General features: G+C 43.9%; 1 protein-coding gene across 4 annotated transcripts in view; it reads left to right on the top strand.

Annotated features, from left to right (window-relative positions):
* The window catches only part of NACC2 (NACC family member 2), a 219,486-nt gene that overhangs the window by 48,180 nt on the left and 144,023 nt on the right, over positions 1-27,283 (top strand). Inside the window, exon 1 of one of the 4 annotated variants that reach the window (XM_069748119.1) lies at positions 1,578-1,646. The exons of the other annotated variants lie outside the window; for them this stretch is intronic. The gene's annotated coding sequence lies outside the window, so the exon portion shown is untranslated. Of the gene's footprint in view, positions 1-1,577; positions 1,647-27,283 lie in introns of those variants that run through there. 4 annotated transcript variants of the gene reach the window in all.

Raw genomic sequence — 27,283 nt, 5'->3', positions numbered from 1 at the left:
TTTTCCAGACGACGCTCTGCCAAAACACGACGGATCCGTCGCACGACGGATGCGACGTGTGGCCATCCGTCGCGATTCGTCGCTAATACTAAGTCTATGGGAAAAAACGGATCTTGCGGGCACATTTGCAGGATCCGTTTTTTTTTTTCCCAAAACGACGCATTGCAACGGATCTGAAAAGACAGAAGTGTGAATGTAGCCTAAGACTTAAATAGGTTGTTTTAAAACTTTAAAGGGTTTGTCCTGCTTGGCTTAACATCTACTGATACCTGGCGCACTCGCCTTCTGATGCACAAGTGACAGGAGCAGGACTAGTCCTTTAGGCAAACTCTTCTCCGATTGTTCCACTACTGCAAGGAGATAAGGATCAGACATATTGAAATTTCATGGCCCAATCCTTTTCTTTTCCAGGTGGATAAGCTGCTGACAGAGAAGTCTGGCAGCAGCTTTGTCCCCTCTGTCCATCAAAATCACATGAACGCCCGGGGTTTATGTGTATGGAGCAGTGGAAAGGGAGAGCTGTTGGCAGAAAAAAGTTATTTTATGTGTATGTTTTTTTATTTTTTTCAAAATCAGCGACACATCCATTTTTGGTTTTAATCTAATATGGCCGCTCACATCCGTTAAAGTCAATGGGGCTAAGCTGCACCACCACACGACATTCCTTGACCAGAAGTCTATGCATCCATCCCCACTGCAATCTCTGCCAGATTTAATTAACATACCTATGCCCCATTTTTCTGAGCTGCAGCCCACCTGATACTACAATGTTACTCATCCTGATCTTCCTGGTTCATAGCTAAAATTCCATTGGTGCAGTGAGCACTGACACAGGCAATGTAGAAGAAGGGGGGGAATGTTGGCTCTTGCGGGCACTGCGATGGCTGGCAAGTTGATGTAGATTGTGAGGAAGGGATTAATCTGCCCTCTTGCGGGCTGTTGATGCGGCAGCCTCTCGGGTTGGGATATTCAGCTTTTGCATGCTTGGTCAGTGAAGGTTGCAGTAAATGGCTGCTCTGTCCGCTCGATGATTCAGACAGATAATTAGTGCAGTACAAGAAACCTTAAATGTAGTGTGAGGTGAAGCTGTCTTCTCAGAACAACGTGTATCTCTTCTGTGATTTCTCCATCTCGCCTTCGTCATGAAACGCGCAGCTTTCACAGCAGGAATAAAAGGCCAGAGAAATCCAATCTGCCTCCTTATTCATCCGTCTCATTCCATGGTCCTGCAGTAACCCGGAGAAACTTTGTTTTCTTACGCAGTTTCTATGCTTTCTTACAGGACTTCTGAATGCAAACAGTAGGGATTCAGAGTATTAATGGCTGTAGAACACTATCTCATTCAGGGCCCTCCTCAATTAGCGCAATTGTGAGGGCTTTTCTTGCTCTGGAGGACTCGACGTGTCCATATATTCCATGAACAGACCATTGATTGCAAGAGAAAAAAAGTGTAATACTTCATTTCACCCGTGGAGGCGCTGCAGAGAAATTGAGCACAGATTTCAGCTGATCGTTGGTGGCAAACTCTGTTCAGCCTTTTGCACAGAAGTCTTTCTCTCAAAAAGGCAAAAACTCCCTATTAAATGAAGCTGGTAATAAATACCGTACTTGTGCTGACTATTGGATAAGCCGCTGTAAACTCAGAGGTGAGTACATCAAGTTCAGGGCACTATGACCTGAATATCTTCATTTTTTTTCTGCCTGTTTCTAATTTTTCGACTGTTTAACACCCGTGAGTCAGATGTCTGTATGATTTAGATGGATAATTCCGATAGGCCAGCATTTGTAAATTGTAAGATCCAGGAATGGGAGATTTACAGATATGTTTCTGTGAATCACCAGGACCCCTACTGAGCATTAGTATAAAGGGTCCGGAGTCCCCTGAGCTGCCTTGGAGTTGGTATAGGGATGCATGTGTGTACTACCATCCTATACAAACTGAATGCGAGTTACCAAAACAGCCCAGGCAATTAAAGGGGTATTCTCAACTTCTGAAATTTTTTGCAATGTATCAACAAAATACATATATGCCTGATAGATGTCTACCTTCTCTAGGACAGACCCCTACAGAATAGGTGTCCCCATGTTCCACAACCCCAATTTCTCAGACCTCTACGTCTTATCTTGTTGATATGATTTAAGTTTCTAAGGTGGGAAGAAATCTTCAATTCTTTAACATCGTTGGGTGCACGAATGGTAGTGGCCTTGACGTCAGCCCGGCTTTGGCCATGCTAACAAGGCCCACCATTAGGCTATGATTTCATCTAGCCTTGGTCTGGTTCTGGCGCCGGTCTTTTCCTGCCGCCGGTCTTTTCCTGCCGCCGGTCTGGTCCTGTCGCCTGTCTGGTCCTGTCGCCGTTCTTATCCACACTTCTGGTGTGGCTGTCCCTGTATAGCAACTCTCTTGAATACAAGTAAACAGGGGTGATCTGTTGTATGGGACACAGCCATGCTCATATAGTATGTACAGTGCTCTGCCTGCATCAAAAAACGAAGGGGACGCGGTGCCCCAAACCTTCGACTCTGCAGAACGACCACAGTCCTGGTGGGTACTGATTTATTGAAAATGAATTTTAACCTATGTGTAGACATATGTACTAGCGTGCATCACATTCCTAGCCATTTCCTTTGGCAAAGTAGAAATGCCATTTATCATTAGACTGACTGGGATGCCAAGAGGACTTGAATAGTCAGTGTTGTCCTTGCTCCGTTGTGTGATTTCTGCTCCTTTATATTCTCCTAAAAAGAGCAATCAGGCCATTGCTATATAAGCAATAAAAGTAGATGTGCCTGGAGACCTGTGGTAGCACCGTGAGTCCCTAATTTCATGTAAATTGCCCTGGGGTAACCTAATGACGTATGATATTTTAATTATTGCCCCATTTGGGTGCATCACCCGCATTCTGGCATCATGTCTCTGGTCATCTTCCACATCCCAGCCTGTGATCACTTACCATATGTGTACATTGGGGAATTAGACATGTCTCCTGACCCGAACACTTCACACGCCGAAATCCTTCTGCATAGAAATCTTTTTTTAGGTTGATTATAAATAGACTGATGTAAAGGTTTGCGGAGCATATGCTCTAATCTGAGAATCGAACAATGGGGTCTGTGTATGCATGATGCTTAGGGGGAATTACTGTATTTTGCTTTGTGGCTTTGTTGCTTTCCTAATCCTTAACCCCTTCTGATGTCTAGTATTCTTATTAATAATTTTCTGGGAGTTCATAGTACTCAGACTCCTTATTTAAAAATCCAAGCACTTCAACACTGTCCTATGTAGCCAATATATGCAATTCTGTTCATGCTGATCTTCCTTGATCATGAAAAAATACTAGTTATAATCATTTAATTGGATAGGAGAGATTGTGGTAGGGGGTAAATAAAATAAATGTTCACATTTCGTGGCGATCCCAAAAACTAAAAGACAGATGACGCTGCAGCAGTTCTCCTGCACAGTGGCACTCCTAACCATCCTGCAGCAATGCAGGTAAATGGGGTTCTGATGGTGTTCCCTGCACATCAGGTGGCCGAAGCATTAATGCGTACAATAAATTTATAAAGTGGCCACAATGTTAAAGGGGAGGTTAATGTCTGATGACTAGGGGCACCACTGCCTGCTCCAACCGATCACTAGAATGAGGATCATGAGCTCCTTATTCCTCGTCACTGCACAATTCTCTCTGGGGACGCTTAATTTCTTGACTGTCTCTGAGGCCGCTTCAGTCCTCATCCGTCTCTGTGGATGCTTCCTTCAGTGTCCCTCTCTGGAGGTGCTTCCTTCCTTGTCCCTCTCTGGGGGCCCTTCCTTCCTTGTCCCTCTCTGGGGATGTTTCGGCCCTTGTCAGTTTCTGAGAGCGCTTCGGTCCTTGTGAGTCTCTGGAGGCTTCGGTCCTTATCAGGCTCTAGGAGCACTTCCTTCCCTCTCTGGGGGTGCTTAGTTCCTTGACCGTTTCTGGGAGCGATTACTTCCTTGTCCCTCTCTGGAGGCGTTTCAGCTCTTGTCAGTTTCTGAGAGCGTTTTGGTCCTTGTCAGTCTCTGGGGGGTGCTTTGGTCCTTGTCAGTCTCTGGGGTGCTTCAGTCCTTGTCAGTCTCTGGGGGATTTGGTCCTTATTGGTCTCTGGGGGTCCTTAGATCCTTATCAGTTTCTGGGGGTACTTCGGTCCTTATCAGTCTCTGGGTGCTTTGGTCCTTATCAGTCTCTGGGGGGCTTCGGTCCTTATCAGTCTCTGGGTGCTTCGGTCCTTATCAGTCTCTGGGGGGCTTCGGTCCTTATCAGTCTCTGGGTGCTTTGGTCCTTATCAGTCTCTGGGGGGCTTCGGTCCTTATCAGTCTCTGGGGGGGCTTCGGTCCTTATCAGTCTCTGGGGGGCTTCGGTCCTTATCAGTCTCTGGGTGCTTCGGTCCTTATCAATCTCTGGGTACTTCGGTCCCTATCAGTCTCTGGGTACTTCGGTCCCTATCAGTCTCTGGGTGCTTCGGTCCCTATCAGTCTCTGGGTACTTCGGTCCTTATCAGTCTCTGGGGGCTTCGGTCCTTATCAGTCTCTGGGGGCTTCGGTCCTTATCAGTCTCTGGGGGCTTCGGTCCTTATCAGTCTCTGGGGGGGCTTCGGTCCTTATCAGTCTCTGGGGGGCTTCGGTCCTTATCAGTCTCTGGGTGCTTCGGTCCTTATCAATCTCTGGGTACTTCGGTCCCTATCAGTCTCTGGGTACTTCGGTCCCTATCAGTCTCTGGGTGCTTCGGTCCCTATCAGTCTCTGGGTACTTCGGTCCTTATCAGTCTCTGGGGGCTTCGGTCCTTATCAGTCTCTGGGGGCTTCGGTCCTTATCAGTCTCTGGGGGCTTCGGTCCTTATCAGTCTCTGGGGGCTTCGGTCCTTATCAGTCTCTGGGGGCTTCGGTCCTTATCAGTCTCTGGGGGTGCGCTTCGGTCCTGGTCAGTCTCTAGGGGCACTTCCTTCCTTGTCCCGCTCTGTGGGTGCTTATTTCCTTGACCGTCTCTGGGGGCGCTTCGGTCCTTGTCAGTCTCTGGGGGTTCTTTGGTCCCTGTCCGTCCCTGGGAAGGTCCTGATCCTTTGGGTGGTGGGAGGAGGAAAAATAAGATTTGGACCCCTTGTTAGTAAGGGTTCCAGTGATCAGAGAGGGATATTCAAGTTTTTTTTTTTTTTTTGCATCACTGAATATAGTGGGTGAGCACTTTTTAATAGTTTTAATCATTACCAGTGAAATAACATTTCTGGAGCGTCTTATTTTAGAACTATGTTATGCTGTTCCTCTGTTATTACTCATGGGAATGCAAGAAGAAAAATTACAACTGGCTGTTACCCCCCGCCCCACCATCTATCTGATTTGTGACCCATAAAATGTGTTTTAATACTGGTGTCAGAGAGCGTGATGTTCTTGACAGTCCCTATCCACACTGTCCAATAGAGGGCTCCACACTGGGGGACCCCCACTGGTACCCCCCTGCCGCCTAACATTTCATATGGAATAGATTGCCTAATGTAGACAACACCTTTTATTTTCCAAGCAATGCCTGTACACCCGGGGCAGACATATCACTGCCATTTTTAGCACACATAAGTTGTATGTAATTCCACTTTTAGTTCTAGAATAATGTGCAAATCGTCAAACTCCCAACAAAATCCAAGCAAAGAAGCTTAAAACCTCCCGAGTGAGGATTACTAATTATGTGTGTCAGATACGCTGCATGGTGGGTGGCATTGTGGTCAGTACTGTTTTCCTTGTGGTTGTGAGACCATATGTTAGACTCCAGCAAAGGCAGCATCAGCGTGGAACGAGGAGAAATCCTAGTTATCCGATTTCCTTCTATACTGATTGGTTAACTGTGATTTTACTTTGTGTGTCAGGAGTATTGCTTTTTAATAATCAGTAGAATATTTCATATTTTCCTTGACCATCTAATTCAATCTTAACCCTGCTGTTGTCTTCGGTCTGGGGAGACCGATTTTGAACTTTGGTATTTTTTTGGGGTGTTCAAGATGCGGTTCTGAAACTTGTGGTTGATTGACTTAAATGAGGATGGGTCGGTCGGCCACAGGTTTCAGAGCCGCATCTTGAATATTTTAAAGAATATTGAAGTTCAAGGTCGGTCGTTTTTGACCGAAGACAACAGCAGGGTTAAAAGAGGTTGTTCAGTCTGGAAGACCTCCATAATCACAAGCAGATGACTACGTGTACATGCATGAAGGGTGTGTTATATAAATGAATACTGATACTGTTATTACAAGTGCAGGCCCCCAGGGGGCGGAGCATAATGCTGGGATTCCAAGAACACCAATCCCAGCCTTGCTCCGCCCACTCAGAGCCAGCACCAGACACCTCTACTTTGAAGAGCAAAAGTAGCCTGTCCTGCACGTCATGGCGGGCCTGTTAGGGAGACCCTGCCTCTATACCCACCGTGGCAGTTGATGGCCTATATATTGCGGGCCCGTTAGGTAAACCCTGCCTCTATACCCACCGTGGCAGTTGATGCCCTATATATTGTGGGCCCGTTAGGGAGACCCTGCCTCTATACCCACCGTGGCAGTTGATGCCCTATATATTGTGGGCCCGTTAGGGAGACCCTGCCTCTATACCCACCGTGGCAGTTGATGCCCTATATATTTTATACGTAGGGCATATGACAGGATGTTCTCTGCTTATTTTGTGTTTTGTTATTTTTATTATTATGAAAGAAATCTATATATTCATAAACTGTAAATAATTGAGAAATCGTTAGAAATTACACAATACTTTAATATCTTCCATAGAAGTTACAAATCCGTTGACAGATTGAGTCATTTCATAAGTGAGAAAAAAAGAAACGCAATGAAAGCGGAAAAAAGTATATAAACTTTAACTCATTGTAATTGATGGAAACTGTACCCACTGCTGCTTCCAGTCAGCGGCTCCAAATCCACTTTCCTCTTATTCAAGGGCAACTCCTGATGATATATATAGTAAGTTAAGAAGTTAAAAAACAAAGCAAACCTACTAGGTAATTCAGTTCTGGAGGACCTGGCATGTTAATGCATTACATGAACATGCCTATTAATTTCTAAAGAAACAATGCAATACTTCATATCTCCTGTGGAGGCACTGCAGGGAAATAAAATGCTTGTTACCCAGTCCTCCTCCAGATTACAGCTGATCCATGATCTGGGTAGTAGGGCACCCTGTGGTCAGGTTATGGTTAAAGCCTTCTAACAAATGGTTAAACATACAGATATGCTCTATAATCCTGTTTTTATCCACAGATCAGTAAGGTGATTATTCACCTGCTTAAGCATTCTTAAAGGGTAAGTCCCCTTAGAAACAAGTTATCCCCTATCCATTGGCTAGAGGCATAACTTGCTGATTGTAGGGGTTCTAAATGATGGAATCCAAATAATTCTCTAGTACATGGCCCTAGAACCCCAAGACCGAGGCTGCAGAGTCCTACCCTGAATGGAGCGTTGGTGCACATGTTCGAACCCCACTTTATTCATTGTCTGTTGACCCGATGAGTCCTATTGCCAATTGACTGTTTTGTGACTGATCCTGCGTACCTCCACTCTATTGGGTGTTCCAGAGCAATTCTCAGGATTGCTGCAGGACCCCTAGAAATAAGCAAGTTATTCCTTATCCAAAGGGGAAGAGAACCCTTTGAAGGTTTGGTCATTCCCAACCTGAAAACGGTAAAAAGATTTACTAATCAGCTGAGCCACTTTCAGGTCAATAGGAAAGAGCTGTAATTCCCTACATAGTCAGTAGTCCAGAGTGGCGCTGTTTTCTGGAAGAAATGCATTATGTTTTTATGCTTTTCTCATCTCGTGCAACTCCTCTATGTAAGACTCTGCATTTATAGCTGTGATCTGCTGTGCCCTTACTCCCAGCGTTCAGAAAGTTAAGATATTTCTGCAGGTTTAAACAACAGGACATTTACTTATGCAAATGTCTTCCATCTGGCAGGGTTATAATTGACATTGATTGGTTACACCAGCGCTGCGTCCATGAATATGCAGATGCCTCATTTTTACAGCGCAGTATTTTATTTTTATCGATAAATAAAAGGAGTTTATTGCACCTAAAATTAGATAGGAAACAGTACGTAAGTTTTATGACTTTACCACAGGATGTGCCCAACTTTCTATCATACACACACACACACACGTTGGAAATTTACATTTAGAAATAGCTTTAGCTGGAAAATCCTGCAATACTATGCCCTGCACTGGACAAATATTTCAGCTGTGGTTGGGCTTACTTCTTCTGGCACATGATTATTCCTGGGGGCATTTAACGAGTACAACAACAAAAAAAATTCTACTATGGAAAAACGTCTCTACATGACCATCACGGCAACTTCTGTTTCTGGAGAAGTTTTATTCCATATCCTTGCTGATCAATGAAGTTTTGCTCTTTTCCCGCCATCAATTTTTTTCATCAGTCTCTTTACGGAGACAGTCAGTAAGAAGACAACAGATAAAGTTTGATAAAGGATCCTCGAAGCCCCTGGGTCCGGGGTGAGTAGCTGTTATGTTACACAGACAGGACACTTTGTTGTAGTAGGAGCTAGAGTGGCTGTTGTGATTGAACAGCAACAGGAGGAGCAGAACTGGAACCACAGGAGCTGATGAAGCTGAACTCTAATCCAAAGGGATGTAGGGTAGACTTGCCAATGTAGCTGGGCTGAATTTACAACAGAATTCAATGCGGAGCTGATATAACAGTATGGCAGATGTGACTCTTAAGTTTGCTGCAGAATCCAGGCAGAAATGGCACAATATTATAGGGAATTTGACTTGGCAGCATAGCTGACTTTGCCAGAGAGTCTAAATGCAGAACTTGCAGAGCTAAGTTAGGGCCCTATTATAGAACTAAAGGAGTGGTATAGACCACTGTAGGGGCGTGAACACTACGCAAATTCCCTGCATGGGATCGCCCCTGCCCCACTTGAGGAAACCCACTTTAGGCAGGGTTTACAAACATCTGCCCTTTTTTGGCCAAATTTTCAAGGATTATATTTGAAAAAATGGGATAGTAAAATTTAAGACTGTTGGTGGGCTACTCCAAATTCAAAATTTTCAGGGCCCCCAACCCACCATAAACCAATTAACATAATGATGTTGTCGTATGTGTCAGAGGAGCATTTGGGACCCTTTGGGCACCAAGATTTGTGTGTGATCACTATCTCTATACCCCTTCTTCTTGATCCATGGACAGAATGGTAGAATTTTAGATCGATCATCTGTATCGGTAACAGCAACCTATATCGCTACTCTGTGGTCCATGGCTAGAAGGGCATATTGTAGTCTGGTCTTGTGCCCCCTTTAATGGGGGGTGACAAACCATTCAGGAATGAGGACTCTCCTCTGCAAACAAGAAAATGGAAATGTACACCGGGTATGAAATGAAGTACCCCTAATTTTGTATGTAGACCACTGCCTATGCCCCATTTTGCATGTAGACCACTGCCTACCCCCAATCTTGTATGTAGACCACCGCCTACCCCAATCACTGCCCATCCCTAATGTTGTACATAAACCACTAATCACCCCCAATTTTGCATGTAGATTAAGTCCCACCCCTAATTTTGCACATGGACCACTTCTCATACCCAATTTTATATGTAGACCACTGCTCACCTGCAGTTTTGTACAGAAACCAGTACCCACCCCCAATTTTATGATGAAGCCCACTGCCCACCCCCAATTTTGTACGTAGACCACTGCCCACCCCTAATCTTGCATGCAGACCACTGACTGCTAACAGTACATATCTTGGTAAGGTACAGGGGGGTGGAGGGATGTAATTCTGGCTAATATGCACCCCCAGTGGCTGATATAATGATCATTGTTAGTGGTTGTCACTCGTTATGTTTTCCCTTGTCATATAACAGCAATTTGGGAAATGCTGTGTGGCTGATGAGCAGATAGCCCGTGGTGTCCTGGGTATATGATTGAATAAAAATACTCAGCACATGTGATGACTACTATCCCGGAAGTGAGGGGAGTAGAAGAAATCTGCTTCCCCCAGTAAAAGCTTGCTCATTTATTGCTAAACGAAATCTCGACAGAAGGACAGCAGTGAGTTAAACAGGGGCAGCTGAGGGGCGCGAGCCAAAGCTGGTGAAAACCAGGTCAGCACTTTCTGTTTGGTTTCATGAGATGAGGGGGAGGACGGTACGGAAACTGATACGCATTATAGATGCCTTTCAGGACAATTAAAGGAATATGCCTGATAATTCCTATATCTGTATTACATCTCATGAACATCTCCTAATATCTGTCCATGCAGCATAATCGGATGAGGGTGGACAACCTGACCATCATGGCCCTATCCATTGCTTTGCATGGTGTGTAATCAGGTGTACCCCACTGCAATGACCACTGCTGCAGTATTGTCTTCCTCTGAGGCGCCTGTTGTCACCAGGTAGCCCTAAAATGCGACACTAAGAAACTGTTCATAGGTAAAATGAACAACACAAATTAGGGTGGTGGCGCATAGGAAGATCATATAATTATGGACACCCTCCATTGGCATTGTACTTTATAAGAAATTCAGGATAATTTGGAGTAAAAACAACTTTTCGGAGCACAATGTTTCCCATTTACTCCTGCATTTTTAGTTTTTGGATATATAGATCTTCTATCCCCCAAATAACTTACCCGAATCAGTGCTCACGAGAGGTAAAGTTCCAACTAGAGTTAAGTAAAAAAAACTCAAGCTGCTTTGGTTAAGTGTCCAGTTGGCTCTTCCATGGCAGCCAGTCGGACCAGGTAGGCCTTCACTTCTGACAGCCAGCATTGTCAACCAAGCATCTTGGGCACCTCTAGTGTTTACGATACCCGTTATGACGTGCATTGCATCACGATGTCATAATGTTGCAGATGCTGGATAAATGCCAGATGGTTCCAAGATGAAGTTGCCGACTGCCGAAGTTAAGACTTCCTTTGTCTGGCAACCACAGAGGACTACACGCTGGACCATGGCAGTCAAATCTTTTTTTTCCTCATCTCTACTTCTCTCACCTGGATGGTTAGAAAAAAACCAGAAGGTCAAGCATCTTCTCATTCAGGACCATACTAGGTGCTCTTCTACATTGCCGCCGTTGGAGGTGGCCATAGTTTGGAAGGAGTGGAGAACTGGGATGAATCTATTTCATCTTCAGTGATCATCCTGTCATTCCTTCATTGCAAGGAAGGAATTAAACATGGCTCCGTTAATTACGGTAATTGAGGCTTGGCAGGGTCCACCAAAAACGCATTCCTTGTATCTTCTACAGAGATGGCAATGGCCTTACATGTGTACCTTACTGAAGGCAATAGATGTTGAGGCATCTCTGTCTGTGAACACGCTATGTTCTACAAGATGATCTTGAAATCTTTTATGGTGAAAGGGTTGATGGCAACCATGTGAAATCAAGAATATCTTCTTGCCTTCTCTCATGCAGTCCTTACCTGACCAGATACTGAAATAATTGAAAGCCACACGTGTGACCAGAATGATTTAAACCATGGTAGCATCCTTGAGTTATTTCACCATTTCGTTGGACAGGTTTTCCGAATTGCACTGTTATGAAAGTCATATTGTCCCTGTGACTGAGAGGTCAGTGTGGTGACCTGACCTGAAATGTATGGCGCGAGGAGGAATGGGAAGAGTTAATAGCGGTGGCCAATAGTGACACCGACACAGTTCCGTGGAAGCCTCAAAGTACATTAGCTTTTTAACCTTGTCAGATGGAGACAAAATGGGACTGAGAAGAGCAGCGCTAATACGTACATTTAAGTCAGCCTGACCCATCACAGATAAAATATTTCTCTTTCTCTCTGTGCAAATGTAAAATTATATACTGATTGAATTCTTTTTTATGGCTATTAAAATTCAGTTTTGCCCAAGGGTTTTTTCGAAGTCACAGGGACGGTGCCATTAGCATCTGGTTTTCAGCTGCAGCGCTAAAACGATAATGCTAAATTGCTACAGCCACTTAGCAAGATATACGGGAGCCGCAATAAAACGAAAGCGCTTGCCCCATGTAACACCTTCTACGGCATTGTTAATATGTGATTCATAGCCACCGACCGGCGTCGTGTGCATGCAGTAGAAGTGTGCGCGGCACAATGCCTTTTAGTGGAAGGCAGGCATCGGGCTTTGTCGGGGGCTTATAAAAATGCCGTTTTGATGATGCTTGAAAAGTGAAGAGGCATAGAAGAATACTCTACACCAAAAACACTTAAAGGAAATTGCATTGCTCATAAATACACCCGACCACCCAGGCAAAATTACTTTCATACAGCCATGCACTTAGTATTTGGTATGCGGATTATTGTCAAGTAATGTGACCTGCATGGCCAGAAGGAAATGTTTGTCTAAGAGTTTGCTGCAAAGTTATCTCCTCAAGTAGAAAAAAAAGAATAAAGCAATGAGTGCACCTAAATATAATGGCAAAAAATTATATTCTAAAATCAGATTTTGCTCAGTCTATTCCTGCTGGATAATGTAATTTAAAGGGATTTTTGCCAGGGTGATGCCAAAAGTTCCAACTTTCGAAACTCCCTGATGATCAACTGATTGAGTTGTTGCGGGCCACACTTTATTATCCTTTAATGGCTTTGCAAATTCTTATAATAAGGCACCTATTAATTTCCAAGTGTGTATTTTAGTAGGTGACCAGTCTGGATCTGCAAGAGTAAGAGCCCTCTATGATGTTCATTTGCTTTCAAAGGGCACAAAGATAAGAGTTGTCTTGTTGAGTTAGTAATTCCTCGTCAGCATTCTATCATCACTATAGGAGCTGGCACTTAATTTTATTTCACTTTCCAGCACTTAAAGCTCCTTCTACTGTCCAATGGCTTGAATGCTGTGAATTGAAAGTCCACATCTGTTATGGTTGCATGTAGTGTAAGAGACCAGAGAGCTGGAGCAGAGAAAAGGACCCACCCCTCAACTTCTTGTCGAGGGACGGAGACCCACCAACTTCCTGTTGAGGGACAGAGACTCGCCCCCCCCTGCTTCCTGTCAAGGGACAGACCCACCCCCCTCTGCTTCCTGTCAAAGGAGTGAGACCAGCACCCTCTCTGCTTCCTGTCGAGGGAGTGAGACCCGCACTCCCTCTGCATCCTGTTGAGGCTGTGAGACCTGGCCCCTCTGCTTCCTTTCGAGGGACAGAGACCCACCCCTACTGCTTCTTGTCAAGGGAGAAAGACACGCCCCCTCTGCTTCCTGCCAAGGGAGAGAGACTGGCTCCCCCTCTACTTCCTGCCAAGGGAGTGAGACTCGCGCCACCTCTGCTTCCTGTTGAGGGACAGAGACCCGCCCCCTGCTTCCTGTCGAGGGACAGAGACCTGCCCCCCTGCTTCCTGTCGAGAGACAGACCCGCCCCCTTGCTTCCTGTCAAAGGACAGGGACCCATCCCCCAGCTTCCTGTTGAGGGACACGTACCTGACCCCTTCCTGTTATCACACTTAACAGTAGACAGTGGAAAGGAAGTAAGAAAGAAAGGAAGACACCTGGTGGACGGCACTTTTATGTTTTTTGGGGGGTTTAATACAACGTAATTTCTGAATAAAGTGACTTGCAGATATCGATCACATTATCAGATGAGTTGCAGTTGTCTAAAATTGCAGGGACCATTTAGATGGCTTGTCTTATTTGCATAACTTCTTGCTTTCAGCTGTGTCTGCAAAACGTCTGGTAGTTTGCACTCTACGAAATATAATGTTGTACCATGCGTAGTACGGCCAACATATCAAATTGTCCCACTGGATTCTAGGAGTGGCTAAGCTGTTAAATGTGTGTTTGCCAGCATACAGTAAAATCTTTTTCGGTAGCAGCCAGCAGAATTGAGAATGCAGCTCTGAAGTATAACACATGCTGAAAATCAGGATTGGTTTCAGAAAACTTTTACACAATATATTTTAGGTCCCTAAGACCTGCAGTATCATGGGGAACACCCCAAAAAAACCTGGTGTATATCAGAAACATCCCACAAGACCTGCTGTTTTGTGGATGCTCTGATGCGGTCCTTCAGCCATCACAATTTGGTCCTTGTTAGTCGCTTAGATCCTTGCGCTTGCCCATTTGTTTGGCTGCGAATACATATAAACATAATCCATGTTATTCAAAACGATATTCCAACATTAAAAAATTGTACCAAACCTGATCAGTTACATCCGTTATCGCAATCCCTACTGCTCAGCCCGAGATCCGCCCCATGGGACCTAACTATAGGGGCCGTCCTAAAGCCAAAAACCATGTAGGAGACCATCATCCCAACTAATGCATCAGAATCCGCAAAGGTTGTGTTGTCTCAATCAATAGGAGAATATTTGAGGCCTTCCATTTCTTCACTGAGAATTGTGGTCATGACTTTATTTCCTGAATGAATGGAAATCTCCTGCGGCTTTTGTATTCCTGCCAGGAAGAAGAAAAAAATCTGTTGTTGTTCATGCAAAATTTCCTTTTGTTTTGAGGTAACGGGATCAATGAGATGGCTGTGTGTCAGAGCGTGCGCCTGAACCTGCAAAATTTATTAGGGATCATAAAATAGACACAGAATTTTTCCCTCACTGCATCTCTTAAATTTGACGCGATTTATAAAGTCGGGATTTAACCTCACAAGTCGTAAACGCCGGCATAAGTGAAGATAAAATTAGCTAATGAAATCGACCCCTTGTGGAAGCCTCTTTATGGCGATTTATGTGTATTACTTTAGGTCATGTGCTTCAGAAAGGGAAATCTCCTCCACCAGTTCACTCGCGCCAAATGCAGCGGTTGCAAACAGAGTTAAATTAATGGACTATCTTCTTCTTTACGAGAGCTTCTTTTTTTTTTCTTTAACTAATTGTCATATAAAATCTTTGTTTTTGGTAATGGACCATTAAATCTAGCAAAACAGTTGTAAATAGAAATTCATCTGGTATTAACCACAAGGGTGTATAGACATCTAATAATCCAGCCTTTATCGGAACAAGACGGGCCTCATGTTCATAGTTCTTGTTTTTCTTAACATTTTTAAGAAAAGCGTGAAAAATTTAGAACTACTCGCATATTTGGGAGCCTAAAACAAATTAACAAAGGTGTTCTTAGAAATAGAAAATTGGAAGGCGATAGTTACAATAGGTCGTCAATTTGGTTGGATTACATCAGCTGTTGGCCTTCATATTTGTTATTCACTTGACCAGGCTCCAATGCCAGTCCGCATGTTTCCCGTCTGCTTCCCGTCTGCCGTCTCGCTCTGCTCTCATGTACATTAAATTACTAGCGTAACCCTAGCACATTCCCTGACTTTTCTGAAATCCTTTTCCTACCCTACTGAGGCATGTTCAGGTGGCTATGCACCGCCTCAGTATTCAGATAGACTGAAGTCTGTGCTGCCAGGACTCCATTTATTTCACAAGACTAACCCAGCATGGCTTCAGTTCTCCTAAAGTGTGCCACCAATTAGTAAAGGTGTTGTTAGGAATAGAAAAGTGATGACTATGTAGTTGTTATACCATCAATTAGATGTCACAGGGGCTTTGTTTGCGGTAGTCTGACACCTCTTAAGGTACCGTCACACTGACCAACTTCACAACGATATCGCTAGCGATCCGTGACGTTGCAGCGTCCTGGATAGCGATATCGTTGTGTTTGACACGCAGCAGCGATCTGGATCCTGCTGTGCCATCTTTGGGCGGAGCAGAAAGTCCAGAACTTTATTTCGTCGCTGGATCTCCCGCAGGCATCGCTGGATCGGCGTGTGTGTCGCCGATTCAGCGATGTCTTCACTGGTAACCAGGGTAAACATCGGGTTACTAAGTGCAGGGCCGCGCTTAGTAACCCGATGTTTACCCTGGTTACCAGTGTAAATGTAAAAAAAAAAAAACACTACATACATACATTCCGGTGTCTGTCGCGTTCCTCGGCGTTCTGCTTCCCTGCACTGTCAGCGCCGGCCAGCCGTAAAGCAGATTACAGCGGTGACATCACCGCTGTGCTTTACGGCCAGCCGGCGCTCAGTCAGTGCAGGAAAGCACAGCGCCGGGGGACAGACACCGGAATGTAAGTATGTAGTGTTTTTTTTTATTTTACATTAGCACTGATAACCAGGGTAAACATCGGGTTACTAAGCGCTGCCCTGCGCTTAGTAACCCGATGTTTACCCTAGTTACCAGGGGACTTCGCATAGTTGGTCGCTGGAGAGCTGTCTATGTGACAGCTCTCCAGCGACCACACAGTGACGCTGCAGCGATCGGCACCGTTGTCTAGATCGTTGCAGCGTCGCTAAATGTGACGGTACCTTTAATAGGGTCTTCTATGGATAGGCTTAGTGTTTGCCACTCTGCCTACCAGATACCTTCAACCTTTAACCCTTGTACAGGGATTTGGACCTACATAGATGCCCCTGTGTTGGGTCTATGGATCAGGCTGCTGGCCGGTGGAGCAAGCTGGTAACAAGAAGGATCTTCACCCCACGAAGTCAAGTCACAAACAAAATTTGAAAGCAAGTGGGCTGTGAAAATACCAGCTGAGCTTAATAACTGGTTGTAAGAAACAGGCATGCAGGATCTTAAATAGCCAACATCTTAAGTTAACAGAAAGAATCCAAGACAAATGTTAAAACTCAAGATGATACCACAAATTCCGGATTTCCGCGTTGTCATTACATGTCGTCTACAACAGATGCCTGGGGATGAAGCAGAAATAGAGGTGGCGGGTAGTGATGAGCGAATATACTCGTTACTTGAGATTTCACGAACACGCTCGGGTGACCTCTGAGTATTTTTTAGTGCTCGGAGATTTAGTTTTCCTCACCTCAGCTGAATGATTTACATCTGTTAGCCAGCATAAGTACATGTGGGGGTTCCCTGGTTGATAGGGAATTCCCACATGTAATCAAGCTGGCTAAGAGATGTAAATCATTCACCTGAGGTGAGGAAAACTAAATCTCCGAGCACTAAAAAATACTCGGAGGACCTCCGAGCGTGCTCGAGAAATCTCGAGTAACGAGTATATTCGCTCATCACTAGTGGCGGGCACCGATGTCACTTTAAGTTGGTTGGAATCGACTGTACTGGCTCCTGCAATGGTCCCTGCATCTCCCCTCAGCCACAACCAGCACGTTATCTGTTAATGCCATACCATCTTTTTTGTTCTGCCCTTTTTTTATAAAGGGAAATTTCTCATTTGAAACTAGAACTTTTCAAGTTACCGATGTTCATGGCAACATGAACTTAACTGATAGGCTATAGGCCAAATATTGTTGTGCACGGACTCATTGAAAAGGTAATGCCATGCGAAGCAATATCCATACTGTAATAGCTGCAATGTTTTTTATGTACTGTAATTTTACCTAAACTTGCGCTCTCCTCCCTAACCTACAGCAGATTAGCATTTTACAGCCTTTAGGTTTAGGATGGAAGGGATTGAAGCTGGAGCCCAGCTGGGAGATTCTGGCTGCACGCTATTAGATTTTGCTATTTCATACTTTATCTCGGGAAACATGCATTGCTCTATCCAGACTTTACATTCTGCTCCTTCCTGGTCTGCGCTTATTTTTTTTTCCTTATTTTTTTGTTATTCTCATTGGGTAAAATAACTCAATTAATTAGTACCGCAATCAGGAGAGCAGAGACCCGGCACAAGACTGACTTGAGTATATGGACTTGATTTGTAAATGTGTGGCGTGTGTGTGCCTCTACACGGTAGACAGAAATGTCTTCTTACAGCTCCTCTCATTGTATATTTTCCTGTGTGGACTTCTTAGGACTGATTTGCACAGAAAATGCATTTTTATTAAGAAAAGGTATTTGGGACGACATTGTAAGGGCTCTTTTTTAATACACTGGATTTTTGAGCCCAGTACAAGATGACGGTTTTGGCTCCTCTTGGTTGTGACCAAGTTGGTGGGAGAATGTACTGTAAGTTGCCAACACTTGGTGATAGTTCGATTTCAATTTTCAAAAAAAATCATATGCCATAAGTATACTATTTTTTTTTCCTGTTTTCTAGAGCAGTAATGCTATTCAAATGTCATATATTTCATGTTTGCATGCTATAGTTCTACAGAGTGCTACTTTATTTGTTACTTACAAAAGATCGTGTCTGAGCCAATATATTGCTGTTGATGTACATGTGAATTTCCTGAAAGACCGGTAGGAGTTTAGAATATCCCCACAGACCAGTGTGTAAGCCTTATTTATACAGTAGGTCAATTTCTGAAGACCGGTTTCCTTTAAATGCCCATGCTTGGAGCTTCTGTGAAGCATCAGAGGGTGCCAATGGCTGGCTTGGTAATATGTATGAGATGAAATGTGCCACATCTTTTTGCCGGCATATGAAATTGGTGAAACATGAAGGTACGATGTAGGCCCATGGACTTCTGATGGCGTGGTATTATGGATCTGTAATATGGACATGTGCATAAGCCCTACACTGTATTACACCAACTTTTGAAGTCTTAGGCCATGTTCACACAGTGCGTTTTTTACTGCGGAACCGCAGCGGTATTGCCGCTGCGGTTCCGCAGCTGTTTTCCATGCAGGGTACATAACAATGTAACCCTATGGAAAACAGTCACTGCTGTGCACATGATCCGGAATTTCGTGTAAAAAGCCGCGCAGAATAGCTGCGGCAAAAAAGAAGGAGCATGTCAATTCTTTTTCCTGAACCGCAGCGGTTCTGCACCCATAGACCTCCATTGTGAGGTCAAAATCGCAGTAAAACCCACAGATCAAAAATATATCTGCGGGTTTTACTGCGATTTGATGTGCAGAACCGCTGCAGCAGGAAGTGCGGGGGAGCGGGCGGAAGTGCGTGGGCGGAGTGTGGCTGCCCCCCCGTGCTCCGATCCCGCCCCCCCGTGCTCCGATGCCCCCACCCCCGTGCTCCGATGCCCCCCCCCAGTGCTCCGATGCCCCCCCCGTGCCCTAATCTCCCCCCCTTATACTTACCCGGCGTCCCGGTGTCCGTCCGGCCGTCTTCTCCCTGGGCGCCGCCATCTTGCAAAATGGCGGGCGCATGCGCAGTGCGCCCGCCGAATCTGCCGGCCGGCAGATTCGCTCCAAAGTGCATTTTGATCACTGAGATATAACCTATCTCAGTGATCAAAATAAAAAAAATAGTAAATGACACCCCCCCCCCACTTTGTCACCCCCATTGGTAGGGACTATAAAAAAAAATAAGAATTTTTTTTTTTTTTTCCACTAAGGTTAGAATAGGGGTAGGGGTAGGGTTAGGGGTAGGGTTAGGGGTAGGGTTAGGGTTAGGGGTAGGGTTAGGGGTAGGGTTAGGGTTAGGGGTAGGGTTAGGGGTAGGGTTAGGGTATTTTCAGCCATTTTAGCCCTAAAAAGCTTCCCAGGAAACACACAGTCTCTGCATAGAAAACTGCATAAAAAAAGGATCAAAAAACGCATCAAAAAACGCATCAAAAAAGGACCAAAAAAAGGACCTGCGTTTTCTGCCAAGAGCTGCAGTTTTTAAAAAAACTGTCCTGAAAAAAAAAAGGATGGAAATCCTGAACGTGTGAACATACCCTTAGTCCACCTAAAAATATAACTTAAAGGTTAAACATTTGTCAGCTTTAGACACTCAAAATAAAAAAAGATTTTCTGGATTTGAAGTCATGGCAATACACCTAAAACCTCAATAAAGTTTGCCAGAAAAACCTGTATGGCAATCTGGTCAGCGTGCCAGGATCCAGTCTCATGTTGTGGATACCAACCACCTAACCAGTAGACTCTTCCTGCCTATTGGTTTTCCTGCTACGTCTGAACTGCCCCACTTGCGAGACTCGCGCTATTCTTTCCACTGTTCCTCTTTTTGTAACTTTACTCAATAGCATGGCTCTACCATGTATGAAGTACTGGCACTTTCCTATATAATAAACCTCTTCCGCAGCTTTCTAATTTTTTTTCCTTCACCTTGACGATCCGGATTTGCAAAGTCAGCAAACTAAAAAAAATTTAAGCTTATGGAGACATCAAAGAGCCTGGAATCTGAGGGTGATCGGAAGCTTTTCTAAACGAGCAGGAGGAAAAGCCGTGAATAAACTGATGTAGAAGAACTTGCGGAGGGATTCCGGAGGCAAAAGAAATGTAAGAAACTAAAAAGGCAAAAAACAAGAGTACAGGGTGCTTTTGTTAATTTTTTCTTTTTTAAATCTAAAAAGTACATTTATGTTAAACTTTTAGTTTGGCCACAGAGTCGATGTAATCATCTTTGGGAAAAATCCTTATGAAACTCTTTTTTTTTTTTTTTTTTTTTTAAATTTAATCAAGCTAAACCATAAAAAATAGCTTGTATTAACATAACAGATTACTTTGAGGCGGATCTATCCATTTTCAAAGAATATTAGTGAAAGTTTGACAGGACAAGATAGAAAGGAGGACATGCAGTCAGAATCACGGTAGGAGGTAAAGAAATCTCCATAAACCTGTTCTTGATCTTAATGGGTCCAGGTAATAGCTGTCAGTTTTTTTTAAAGAAAATAATAATTTGTTTTGAGGTCTTGATAAGAGGGTTTACATCATTTATTCTTAATGACTATTCAATTTTTCACTCCCCACTAACCAAACATTGTTAACTGATTGTCATCGTTATGAGGTTCTAACAGGTATATAGGTTGGTCAGGGATGTAGTTAATAAACTTCATCATATAGCTTTTGTTGATCCAATTTCATCTTCTGTCTTGTCTGGTCGTTTAATCCCCACTTCCCATAAAAATTAGACTGTTGGACAAACTGCAAATATTAATAGGTCAGTCTAATGCGTATGGAAACTCGGACAACTGTTTGTCCGGGGAAGAATCGAGCAGGCATGTCCAATTTCCGACTGCCGATCACTTTTTTTTTTCTCACGAAGATAAGACGCCGCTAAAGATGTCTGACAATAGCTTTCTCATAGAGTGCACAGGTGCTCCCGACTGACTGAGGGCTCATGTGAGTGTGAGAAATGGCTGAGAAGGCTGCCGGTCGAAACCTCTTTTGGCTGTCAGCCATCTAAACTAATTTGTATGGCCGCTAGATTCACCTATGAAAAGTTCCATAACTCATCATCAAAGGCTAGTGTTTGTGGAAAGTCTTGTCTACAGAGGGATCTACACTAGTTAACTAATGGTTGAGGATATGCAACCATTGCCCAAGGTCTGATGATTTACTCTTCCTTGTAAGTCCTAAAAAGGCCGTGTTTCACTAAGTTTTATGTTCATGTCCAATGATTGGGTGAACGTGTGTTCCTCAAGAGTGGTCTTAAGAGCTCCTCATTGAACAGAGAACTTTTTGACCAGATGAAATGAGTCCACAATATCTCTGACGGAACATAGCTATTGGGAGATAGTCTCCAACCATTCCAGTCTACTTTCCAAGGTACTACTATGGGATAAATGAAGAGTTGACAGTTTACATTAGGTTAGCTCCATCACTCTATCCCATGAGCAATTTGATCTTCAGAAAACTACAGAGATTAAACTAGACAATGGGATTCACTCCCCTTCCATTACAACAAATTAGAAGAATTAAAAAATGGGACACCTGGAGGCAGCCAGCAATCCATATTTCTAACTTCTGGTCCTCCGCTTGACTTGTCATAATAATTTACAAATTCTGCTTTTCTTTAGTATGTCACTCCTTGAGACATTTTGTGATGCATTGCAGTGTACAGTTCATGAGAATGACTGTGACTAAGTGCCGTATGAATAAGCGTCTGGTCTATGTTCCATGCTGAGGACATGTCACCCATGTGCATCTCTGACCATCTGTCTCCAAGCGATGCTGGGCAGAAGGCACTCTTTCCAAACTGGCAGAGCTTAATCATGACAGTCTTAAGTCTTCTAGCAAGGGAACCTAAGCCCCTTGTCTGTTCTCTGCGTACGGACCGCTAGCTTTATGTTTCGCAATCTTTGGTTAGCATTTAACGTAAGGTAAACCACAAGAAATCACTCTTCTGCATTTGGTGGAAGACAATGATTGATCTGTCGTATGTCGTATGTGTTTTTACTCAATGCTGATCCCATGCTATAAGGCAACATCTGCCTGCAATCAAATAACATTTCCTTTTAGATAATTTTTTACTTTAGCAATCTTTTTTTCCTTACATTATCCCATTGTTTTGGGATATCTGAAGACTGGCTAGCGTACAAGGGGTCAGATTAACCCGACAGATGGGCCAATGATGAGCCTAGAGATGATCTCATTATCTTTTGGGCATTACATTTTTTCATTCCAGGGAAAGATTTAGATGCAAAAACGTCTGTTGTAATCTAATGATGAGTGACAGATGTTATGTATTTAATGAAGGTGGCCGTACATATGCAGATTGTTCACTTGTTAACAAACAACCCGAACCATCTGATTTTCTGAAACTCCTGACAATTAGACCTTTTTTTTATATATTTTTTATTGGAATGTTGGTGTAGTTATTTGCATACTTGGGTAAACTTGTTGCACATATTCCTGATTTTAATTTTCATATAGTTTTTTTTTGTTTTCACATGCATGCCACATCCAAGTGTTTCAACTGAATTTCATGGTATGTAAAGGAATGGCTGCTGAAGTGTTGCGTTTTCCTACAGCGCCCCCGCAGGCGAAAGCGTTACACTCTGTGTTTCTAGAGAAAGAAAACTTATTTGAAGCCTCTCTAAATTTTTAGAAGTCCTAAGTTGGAAACCCCTTCTACTTAGAGTGCTCTAATAGGGTATTAGAAAATTGATTTTTGAAACTAGATAACCACTGTTAAAGGGACGCTGTCACCTGAATTTGGAGGGAACAATCTTCAGCCATGGAGGCGGGGTTTGGGGGTTTTTGATTCACCCTTTCCTTACCCGCTGGCTGCATGCTGGCTGCAATATTGGATTGAAGTTCATTCTCTGTCCTCCATAGTACACACCTGTGCAAGGCAAGATTACCTTGTGCAGGCGTGTACTACGGAGGACAGAGAATGAACTTCAATACAATATTGCAGCCAGCATGCAGCCAGCGGGTAAGGAAAGGGTGAATCAAAAACCCCAAAACCCCGCCTCCATGGCTGAAGATTGTTCCCTCCAAATTCAGGTGACAGTGTCCCTTTGAAGAGGTTGTTGGAACAAAATATGTTGGTGACTTATCCATGAGATAGATAATGTGTACCAAATGGGTGGAGGTCCGACGCCTGCAACACCCAGCGAAGAGCTGTTACAAGCTCCGCCGGAGACCAGATTAGTACACTTTGAACACCGTTGTAAAGCTTAGCTCTATTTAATGTGTGGCAGCCATTGCCGGGTACTGCAGTACGGCTACTATTCAAAGGAACAGAGCTGTTCTTCAGTACCCAGCAGCAGCTGCTACACACTGAATGGAGTTGTGCCGCCAGGGAAAGTAACAGTTGATCGATGGGGTTTTCGGGTGTTGGAGCCCCACTGATCTGGTAAGTTTGACTTGGTAGATCACCAATATGTTGTGACTAGACAACTTTTTATTGCCTTTGACAGAGTTAGTAAAGTACTTTGTTTGCCCATCTCTATTTAAAGGGGTTATCCACTACTAGAACAATCCCTTCTCAATCTGAATATTTGTTAAAACAAAAAAAAACCTATATTATCCCCCCATGCCGGTGCCGTTCCAGCTGTGTCAGCACTAGCGTCCCCTGCACCCAATCAATGCTGGCGTTGCAGTCCACGCCTTCATATGTAAAAGTAATCAAGAGGAAGTGAGTGGCCAGTCGCCCGGCTCACATGACATAGTATCGTCACATGAGTCCCAGGAGGGCAAGAGCCAGCACAGTTGGAATGGTGTCTACACGGGAGGTGTTTTATGTTATCCGGTGACAATCATTCTTAGTGAAAAGAGGTTGTCCTAATTGGGGACAACCCCTTTAAAGAGCTTGCCCATATTAAGTTATCCTTCTGGCAACCCTTGGTAGAGCTATTTATTTCAGGTCTGCAGCTCAATGCTTTAATGGCAGCTGAGTTGCAGTACCTTAGAATGACCACTGTACAATGTATGGAGCTGTGCTGTTCCGGTTTCATACACTGTTTACTTCTGGCGGCCTTGGTGTTGCTATCAGCTGATCGATGGGAGTGGCGAGTGTCCAACCGGTCTGAGAGAGAACCCTTTAAATTGCACGGGCAGATAGATTGATGTCTCCTGTTGCACCTATCATCTGGGGCACACATTAAGCCCCAGCTTTGGAGAACCCACTCCAGTGGTTTGACATACAGAAAATAAAGAGGAGTATGTAATTGGTCAGTACCAATTTTATAGGGCCTCTGATATAAAAGTGATCACAAAATAAGCCAGCATCAGGAAAGGCGCCCTATGTTTGGAACACTGGTCCCAAACTGTCATAATTTAAAGGTACCCTATATTACGGTAAGTTTCAGCCTGCAATCTTAATTTCTTCATTCATTTTCAGACCCCCTGATATTTAGCTTGTAGCCTGATCCAAGTTTATGATTTTTCTCTTGTTTGAGTGTCTCTCCCAATAATATCGGCTGCTTGTGAGCCTTGCGTGTATCCAGGGAGCTGCTCTCTTTATTAGCACATATAACAGCACAGCTTTATCCTGCATTTAGCTCCTCTTCATGTGCTTTCCTCTTCATCTATATCCATTTTTCTCTGCCCTCCCTGAGACTGTAAACGTTTTCTCCCCTCTCTGCTGGAAATTGTTCTCTTAACACTAAGAGATGGGAGAGGGAGCAGGTTTCTGTAGAGTTCTCTGGAAGATAAAGGACTAAAAGAAATCTTCAAGATTCCCGTGCTTAAACTATGATCACATAGATGCCCTCCCATACAATCCCTCTGATTGTAGCACCAGTGGTACAGCATCATATAATAGAATACAAAGCACTATGTCAGCGCAACAAGTTATAGCTCCAAATACTATTTTTTGGAGCTAATATGGTTTGAGAAGGATTTGAAAAGCTTCATTTCTCTTAAAGAGAGTTCCCTCAATTGCTTCTGTTATTGTCGGTCGTAATACCATAATAGTTTATGAAGCCATGCGTGTTTTATGGCTTAGTATTAAACACAAACTCCTTCTGCCCCTCTCCGATTCTCCGCTGGTATTTCTTGAACCTACGCCGCTCTGATCAGGTGTAATTGACGGCTTATTATACAGGCAGAGGCGAGTTATTGCTTTGTGTTTTCTGTCTGGAATGGCTTTTTTTTCTGGGACAGTTCATGATTTATCTGTTTCTAGACTGTGTGTAGTTATAGGGGGATTTAAGTGGCATTTTAAAAGAAATCGCCCTACTATGTAGAAGACTCATACAAAAGGTGCACAGATCTTTTGTCGCCTTTTAGTTCTCACTAGTTATTTGAACGAATACCTTTGTAATATCAGCAGACTGTACTCCTCTCATGCTGCACCTTGGGTGTAGGATCCAGTATTCACTCTTGTGTGCGCAAAGTATTGTGGCACCTGACTTAAAGTGGACTTTCACTGAATTTTTTTTCATTTAAACTAAGCACCTTGTCCAATTGGCACAGCTCCATTGATTCTGGATCAGTTTTTTTTTTTCTCTTCTGCGCCCCTCTGTTCCAAAGTTATGCTCACCTCCCCCCCACCGATCATAGTGGTGCAAATGTTTTCTTCGACTAACTGGGCGTGTACCCCACAACTTCCCTGTGGGTGTGGCCGTGTTCTGATTGGCCAGCATCAGAGGAGATATCGGTGGGGAATAACTTTGGAGCAGAGGGGCACAGAAAAAAAAGAAAAACTGTAACAGAACCAGTGGAGCAGCGGCAATTAGCGGAGCTTCTCAGTTTTACTTTTAAGGAAATTCCAGTGAAAGTAGAAACAAAGCTGCAGCAATGGGCTATGCATGAACTTCCAGGAGATGGGCCACATTAATTTTATTGAAGGGTTTGACCGAACAGGACTAAAAAGTATTGTAGTATTTCAGTTACAAGTTTTATCATTGCAGCTCCACTTACACAGTTAGAGCTACGTTTTTGGGTCATGTGTCTGTCACTTGTGGTTAAAGTTCAATTTAATTGTAAAGTTCTGCGGAATATGTTGTTGCTATGTAAATAAAATTATTACTAACTAGTTGAAGAGCCCGGTGTTGTCCAGGCATAGTAACTGACTGTGGTTAGCTATAGCACCTCACTTCTCATTTTCCCATCACGCCTCTCATTTCCCCCTCACACCTCTCATTTCCCCCTCACATCTCTCATTTCCCCCTCACTCCTCTCATTTTCCCCCCAACACCTGTCATTTTGACCTCACACCTGTCATTTTCCCCTCAGTATATGCCTGTATGCCATTTCCCCTGTAAATAGTATATACCTGTATGTCATCTCCTCCTGTATATAGTATATACCTGTATGTCATCTCCTGTATACAGTATATACCTGTGTGTCATCTCCTTCTGTATATAGTATATACTGTATTTTCTGGCGTATAAGACTACTTTTTAACCCCTGAAAATCTTCTCAAAAGTCGGGTATCGTCTTATACGCTATGTGTCGTCTTATAGGGCAGGTGCGGAGTAATCTGCGGTCGCCGCATATTGTGGGGGGAGCGACCCCAATGACGAGGTGAGGGGGCGCCTCACCGGGAAGGTGTAAGTGAAGCAGAGGCAGAGAAGGAGATAATAGGATACAAGGGTGAGCCAGATGAGTGAAAGAGGAGTGTTTTTCTAGGCACAGCATCGCTCTCTCTCTTTTTTGCATAACCCTGGCTGTTATGAATAGGTAATTCAGAACCACAATGGACCTTGAAGTTCAGAGCACACAAGTGACCTGACAAAAACCACAAAACATAGGACGAGCTCTGAGACGTGGGAACTCTGCTGACCGCAATCCCTAAACCTATCAAACCACACTAGAGGTAGCCGTGGATTGCGCCTAACGCTCCCTATGCAACTCGGCACAGCCTGAGAAACTAGCTAGTCCTGAAGATAGAAAAATAAGCCTACCTTGCCTCAGAGAAATTCCCCAAATGAAAAGGCAGCCCCCTACATATAATGACTGTGAGTTAAGATGAAAATACAAACACAGAGATGAAATGGATTTAGCAAAGTGAGGCCCGACTTACTGAATAGACCGAGGATAGGAAAGATAGCTTTGCGGTCAACACAAAAACCTACAAACAACCACGCAGAGGGGCAAAAAGACCCTCCGCACCGACTAACGGTACGGAGGTGCTCCCTCTGCGTCTCAGAGCTTCCAGCAAGCAAGGAAAACCAAAAAAGCAAGCTGGACAGAAAATATAGCAACAAAAGTAACACAAGCAGACTTAGCTTATGCTGAGCAGACAGGCCACAGGAACGATCCAGGAGGAAGCAAGACCAATACTAGAACATTGACTGGAGGCCAGGATCAAAGCACTAGGTGGA

Source organism: Ranitomeya imitator, chromosome 2 (genome assembly GCF_032444005.1).
Source record: "Ranitomeya imitator isolate aRanImi1 chromosome 2, aRanImi1.pri, whole genome shotgun sequence".
In the NCBI taxonomy this organism is placed as follows: Eukaryota; Metazoa; Chordata; class Amphibia; order Anura; family Dendrobatidae; genus Ranitomeya; species Ranitomeya imitator.
This window is presented reverse-complemented; position numbering and strand designations above follow the sequence as displayed.